We start from the raw sequence: 7,438 nt of genomic DNA on the forward strand, positions 1-7,438 counted from the left end.
TTTGATCAGGTTGAAAAACATCACCTGACTGCTTGTTTCATCAAAATTGGGTAGCTTTTCTCATTAGTGTCAAATAAATTGGTTCACTAAATGAATAAATAAGTATTGTTTAGGTTTGTGTTAATGAATGCTAGGAAAAACAATAGTAGCAGCATTACTGTAATATAAAATCATAACCTGTCTGTTTGATGAACAGTATCTGTAAACAAAATGAAATAATTTTACACTTAAAGCAAAAATTGAAAAATAGTATTTCATTGAGATCTTCTGAAATGTTAATTTCCTGTTTCAGGCAGCATTGAAATTCTAGGAATCTGCTGAGGTGAACTACATGCTCCTAAGACTCACAATCCATGACAGGGTGAGATTTCACCATTTGGACCAGCCCAGGGTGGTGGCGGAGATATGTCTCACCTTATTGCTTGAAGTAACATTGAGAAGCAGTTCTTGATTCCTGCTCTTTCTCTTTAGCTTAATTTCAGTTTTGAACAGTGTCTCCCTATGGCCTGGCATGTACCGGTGGAAGATTCCAAGTTACAACAATGGAACAGTGAAGCCTGCCCTAAGATGTGCTAAGTACTGCAGTAGCCACATTGCAGCCTATTGACTACTGGAGAGTGCGGGCACCTTCATGGTGCTTTAAACTAACACATTTACAATTGGGGCATGCTAAGAACATGCTCATGGTCAATTATTGTGATTCAGCTGATGGACTGCCTGTGCCATGGGAGATCAGCTGTTTTTAACTTAGTACCTCTCTTCTTACTATTTCATATAAAGCTTTGAAATGGAGAGTCTTTTTAAAAAAAGTTACTTATGATAGAAGATTAATTGGACCCAGTAACATAATCCAGCTTATTGCATGTATAAAAGGCAGTGTCTTTAAATATTCTGTAGACACTTCAAAGGGGCAGTAATGGGTAGACTGCTGAATGATTTAGAGGCACTGCTGAGAAAGATCTGTGATGGCACTGCAAACATATATAGAGTTACACAGAGTAAGCTCACATAAACAAACATGCCAAGTAAGAGAAATTTAGAGAAGAGTAAGAAATTTAACACACTTCCATGTGTGTAAGTTCTGTGAGTGCATCTGTGCATTATGAATGTGTACATTACCTATTTTTTGCAGAAAATTCAGCCTCACAAGGAAAGGAAAGGTGACATTGTAGTATGGCGTGCTTTTCTAAGTGCCTGTTAATGAGGCCTTAAGTTTTAACTCTTTTCCTCATCAAGACTTTGATACAAAATATTTTCTGGCTCAGCTGCTTAAAAGATTCATAAGGGAAATCAGATTTTTGTTGGCAACTCACTTATAAAGCTTCAGGTGAGGGGATAAAAAACAACAGCCTGAAAAGTGTATGTGAAGGGGTTAGAAAACTTTCCTGTGTTGACCAAAGGCTTTTGCATCGATGAGTGTGAAAACTGCAGCAGGCACACTGTGCTGACTGGTCTGGTGTTTTCCTACTGATCCTATAATCAGTGGAGCAGGTAAGTGCAGAACAATATGAACTTCTTTTTGGAAAACGAGGATGTAGAATTAAATTTTTCAGAAAGAAAACGTCATCATCAAAAGGTGATGATTGTTTCTCACCACCTGGGAGCTGAGTGCATGCTCAGACACTCAGAAAGGCAAGACAGCTCCACACTGTTGTGCTCCTAATTTTGTCAGTGGGATGTAAAACTGAAAGAGTTGTGCTATCTTTGGTACAAAGTAAAACAAGCCTCTGATATCATTCTGTCCAGTCTGTAGCTTATTATGCTGAAGCTTTTGCTGGAATAAAACAGGAGAATTACAAAGATAGGGAAGGGAGGACACAGCCATTGCAGCAGGAATAAAGTAGGAATCTCAGCAGCTTTCAGATGCCTCCTGGTCTGCCTGTTCACACCAGCATGACCCAGTGCTGTGCTACAAGGAGTAGACAGCAGCACTGTGCCTCTTGATAGCAGCCTTTAGGGCTGCCCCAAAGTTGTACAGCATTGCATATGATGGAAAACAGCTGGAAGAGTAGCTGAAAGAGTAGCCACTGAAGTCAGTAAAGTGTGAACATGAAGCAGATATTTTGTAGCATTAACTTTTGTCATTGGACAGTTGACAGAAAATAAATGATAGAGGTTTTTTGTTGGTTGGCTGGCTGGCTGGTTTTAAATCCTATATGCCCGATTGAGAGAAATGCTGGAAAAAGTGAATCAAACAAAGCCACCTGAACTCTTTGCCCTGTAAGACACGTTGGCAGAGAAATGGAAAATATTTTGTGACCCTTCCAAATGTTCCAGGAAATGAGAAATATTCTGAGGAAATCTGAGAAGCTGGAATTCCACACATGGATGCGTGCCAGAGTCAAAACTATTGTTATAACAGCTGAGATCTGTTCCTACAGGTCCTGTTGAGCAGGACGTAAGTGCGTACTTAAGCCTATCTCAAGCTAGTAAAGTGCAGAAGCGTGGGCTGAATTTCCAGCCGTGCTACTGATTGCACGGTGCAGCATTATGATTCTCAATACATTCACAAGCAGGTTTGCTCTGCCTTAATGTTTCTCTGCTATATCAAAAGTAACTATGTGAAGGCGATAAACCTGAACTAGAGCATGACTTTAGGTTATCTTAACCTAATAAAGGCTAAGACAGACATTCACACTGTCTGTCTGATTCTATGAGTCTATTCAGGTTCTCTGAGCAATGTACTTGTATTTGCATCTTTCCCTTTGGACACACAGGGAACTTGGGCTCCCAAGCTTGCGTATTCTGAATCACAGTTTAATTGGATGACTAAAACACTTGTTATAAATATCATTCTAAAGAGCAAAGTTTTAACTGCGAGCATAATTAACTGAATCAATTTCAAAAGTAATTTCAGTTTGTCATTGCTTGCAGTCTTTCAGCTGAGTGTGGATGTTCACAAATACATACAGTTCCCCACCTACACGGGCTTCTTATGGGGCAACTGCACTGCAGTTTCTTGTAAAATGCGGAGAAAAAACAGGTCCGTGTCGTGCTTTCAGTGTGTGTTCTTCCAGAGGGGAGAGCTGTGTACAGAAGAGCAGCTTGTGGTAGGAAGGTTTGGCACGTCTGTGTTTCTGAGAAGATAACCAGCAGTATGCTACAGTAATTGCAGTTTCCTGCCAAGACATGCTGCACACTATAATCAGACAACAAATGATCAAGGCATGACTTACTAAAATCAATTATCATCTACCAGGGACGAGTTCTCTAGCCAGCCAGAATGACTGTTAGATGATGTTATGTGAGACCTTGGTATCGGCAAGGTAACACAAGAGACTTTCCAAGTAGCAAGTTTGCACTGACCAAATGTACATGCACCTCCAGCTACAACCACTGAGTTGTGGCTGCAGTCTCTCTAAATGCATTCTTCTTTCATCTCTGCCTCACTGCATGTAGTTTTCATGAGTCATTCATTTGTGAACTGATCTTGTACAAGTATTGGCGGCTTCATTTGTGATAAAGCTGCAAATGTCTGTCATTAATTGTGAAAGCACTGCTCCTGAGGGAGATCAGAGCATTTCAGACTGTCACCCTGGGCCAGGGCTTTCTCTTTCAGGGAAAGGAGCTGAGTATCTGAGACATCAATTGCAGTCCCAGGAATGTGAGCAAGTACTGTCTATCTACTGAGTAGTGGACATTTTACATCTACTAAAATGGTTTCACATCCATGTTATGGCTTTAAATACAGACAGAAAGCTTCAGTTGTAAAAGGCTATACTTGATCATTCATTGTTTTCTCTTTGAGCTCAGAAACAGAGTAGAGATCAGTTGGCCACAGCAAATAGCAGGCCATTCATTACCCATGCACCTGGGACATTTTGCATGCCAAATCAGGCCTTTGAAGAAGAGTTTTTTCATATGGTTTCCAGCTCGGCTACTTTGGTCAAGTGACACCTGCTTATCATGGTAGGGGAAAAGCAGCTGTCATATTCACTTTTTTGGCTCATGCCCTCTCCTGAGCACGTAAAACTTGATGCTGGTTGAAAGTACCAGGCCCTTGGAGCCTTGCTGGGCTGCTGGGAATGCTTGGTACCCTTTGTAACAGTGCCTTGCATTTCAAGTGCTCATTCAATCACAAGATCTAACTGTTCAGAACTGATTAAACCATCTGTGAATCACGGGGAGGCTTGGGGAGAGATTTGGCAGCATCAGTAGTGAGAGGTGGGCAGAAAGGTTTCATGGGAGGAGAGGACAGCTTCAGCTTTTATTTTCAGCCATTTGGCACTCACGTTGCATGCCTCTGACAGGGAAACACGTGCAGTGCCAGAAGGCTATGGAGGCGTATGTTGCTGGTAGGAAGACAGAGTCTTATGATAGTCAGTGTGCTGGTTGTCAGTGGTAATGTCCTGGTAATGTCCCATAGGGTCTGGGAAAGAGGGTGTGCATTTTAGCAAACCTTGGTGCCTGTTGAAGCCTTAGTGGTAAAGACAGAGTCTCTGGACTTAGGCTGAATGTCCTAATGAAATGATGGTCTGTAGGTATTGTGGTTGTGATGGCTGTAATGTTGATTACATTGGCAAGTGGGATCTGACAAGTTACACTGGCCACAGATGATCTGTAACAGTCCTAAAGAAGAAAGAGGGAGACACTTGGTGGCTTTACTTCAGCAGTCTCACCACAGTGTTGTCTAAACTGGATGAAATGTCTGAATTATTTCACTGTGAATTTGCTTGCCAACTTCTTTCGTATACTCTGGAGTCTGCAGCAGCATGCAAATGCATGACTTATCCCCCCCTTCCTCTGCTCCCTGCTGTGTGGCCAATGCAGCAAGTCAGGGCAGCATCCTCAGACTGCAGGCTGCTTGCTCATCCACAGGAATACAGCCACCAGGGAATGGGTTAAACATCACACAACCCACTTATATATGGCTTTCCTGAAAATTACTGTTTTCCTGTAACTTAGGTAGGACAGGGATATTCAGGTCTGAGCCTGTCATGTGGATCCTACGAAATAGTTTTACAGGCAGACATGTATCATTTTCTTGTGATGCAATAAAAGATAAAGTCTGTTTATTTAATTAAGGCATGCAATTGTTATTCAAGATGATGAACAGGTAGAGTGTGCATAACTTATATTAACCTCAGAGGTTTGTTTGCTTTGGCTTTTCAAACGCTTTATTTTGCATAGACAATTGATATGCTGATAACTACCAATCACAGTTCATGTGCAATTTATATGAAATCAATACGATCCTTATAGAAATAATAAATGTATTTGCCTATGGATTTGTATCATGGAACACTCAGTGGAATTTGGGACTTGGTAAGGAAAAGAAACAATAAAATGAAACAGCAATACAATTGGGTTATGCTCTTTACACATTTGTGCTGTTTCATGGAGGAATAGAATGACTGTGGAAGAGCCTACAATGCCCATTTGTTGATTTCCTTGCACTGCACATGGTCAATCTGTATTGCCACGGGTAATATAAGTGTTCACTCCTACCTTAGTTACTTTTTATGCCCATTTGCAGAAGTGTGAATGAAAACCCGGAATGTTTGCAGTGCGGCTGTCTAGGTTTAAGTTGCTTGCCCTGGTTTGCTTTATAATGAGTGGAGAAAAATTATTTGTAAGCTGTACTTCATCCAAACTACAAACACCTGTCTCTTTTCATGGACAGTAAAGGGAGCCTGGCTAATCACTTCACATGCAGATAAGCTGTAGATAAACAAAACCTTAAGATGGAAAATCAATATGAAGAAAGTGGGAGATCTCTGAAAATCAGGTATTGGACTGCAGGTGTCCACTGTGGATCAGAGGAGCTCTCTGTGGCTATGTGACTGCATCGTGTCATGAAGATACCAGACCCCCCTTTAAAAACCATTTCCTTCCTTCTTCCTTCTCCCAGTAGTGTTGATAGGAAGGTTTCTCCTGAGATCCTCACCTGTAATGTTTATCTCCGGAGTTGAATTAATGATTTCCTGCTCAAGATGTAAGCCTCTGGTGCTTACATCTCTGGATGCTTTGGATGGTGAAGTAGCTCTGAATGATTGCATCCTTGGTGCTTAGTGCTACTCTTGTGCCATAATTAACTGAACCAATTCAGAAATAATCCACAATTAAAAAAAATAAAAATAAAAATAAAAATAAAAAATGGTGAGGGAGGCTGTTCCTGACTGTATGATACACTGAGCTGTGTCATGTAGAATTGGGAATAAATGGATGGAGACATAACCTCTTACACTGACTTAGGAAGTGAAGATATATCCAGTGCGATCACAAAAGCCTCACAGAAGGAAAAGGATGATACCAGCCACCACCAGATCCTGTAGCCTCTACAGTCATTGTATCTGCCCCAGGCTGCTGTGGCTGTAGCATTGACAGCAAGCACTGAGCTCACTTCAACCTCCAGATCTTTGAGAAAGAATACTTTTGTAAAATGTTTATAGTCTGCGTAAAGTCAGCATCGAGTCACCTAGTGAGATAAGCAAAAGAAAGAACCAAATATTTTTATAGTAAGAAGCTGTAGATGTGTTCCACCAGAAAACTAACTTCTGAAAGATTTTGTCCATTAGGTGTAAATAGGAGCAATCTGAACGACAAACAGTTCTGTTTTGTTTTCTGATGCTTTCAAAAGGAATTTTTGTTTCCTTTAAAGAGATCTGATGTGCTTAGGAGCTCTCCGCTAAAGTGAGAAGTTCTCAGACACTCTCAAAGTTGGCTGAGCTTTGTTCTGTGGAGCTCCCAGGCCAAGTTTTATGGTTTTGCATGATCCGCTTATTTGTAGTAATTTTACATTCAGACAGCATGCTAGCTTGCCAAAATAGAATTTTCCATGAATTACTTAATAAGTAATCAGTACTTACTAGAAGTACGAATAAAAACTAATAGGAAGATTTTCTGGGTTTGCAATAGAGGCCCAAAATAATTGTAGAAGGACTCACTGTATTTCCTCCTATTTTTATCAGCTTTCACTAAGCACTTACACTCTTCTTTTTTTCACTTTAAAAAATTTTTGCTGCAAAAAGTGCCTTGTACCAGCTTGTTTAAATACCATGGGAAGATACACAACACACTTTTATTTACTCTCTCCACTTCTAGGAGGTTGGAAGAATAAAACAATGGAAAAATAGAACCACTGCAAGCCAGTAAGAGTAATTTACTGCTCTGTCATTACCAGAAAGCTACTTATATATTAACAAAACAGCAAGTCAGTTTCCTGAAACAAAAACAGTTTTGCAAGAATTGGGAAGCATAAACTCAAATATCTGATTAAATATTTTTCTGTTTGCTTTTTTTTTTTTTTTCATGTCTGTTAGAGTTTTTTAGGAGTGCTGCTGAGGACAACGTATAGAGATAAGTGTTTGGTTGTAAACATCTGACTCTGTTGATGCGGTCACATATATGTTTGGAAAATAATTTATTTCCCTTAATAATTATCTTAAAGGTTTGAGTGTTAATTGTGATGTGCCTTGCTGAGCTAGCTTTCAAGTCA

The 7,438-nt window shown here is 40.2% G+C and overlaps 1 long non-coding RNA gene across 1 annotated transcript; it reads left to right on the forward strand.

Moving 5' to 3' along the window:
• The first annotated feature begins 289 nt into the window (after nucleotides 1-289).
• On the forward strand, nucleotides 290-1,800 carry LOC149917490 (uncharacterized). Its single transcript, XR_016467478.1, has 2 exons — nucleotides 290-361; nucleotides 472-1,800. It is a non-coding gene; the product is annotated as an uncharacterized LOC149917490 (long non-coding RNA).
• The last annotated feature ends 5,638 nt before the right edge of the window (nucleotides 1,801-7,438 follow it).

Source organism: Phasianus colchicus, chromosome 6 (genome assembly GCF_987193195.1).
Source record: "Phasianus colchicus chromosome 6, bPhaCol1.hap1.1, whole genome shotgun sequence".
Classification (NCBI taxonomy): domain Eukaryota; kingdom Metazoa; phylum Chordata; class Aves; order Galliformes; family Phasianidae; genus Phasianus; species Phasianus colchicus.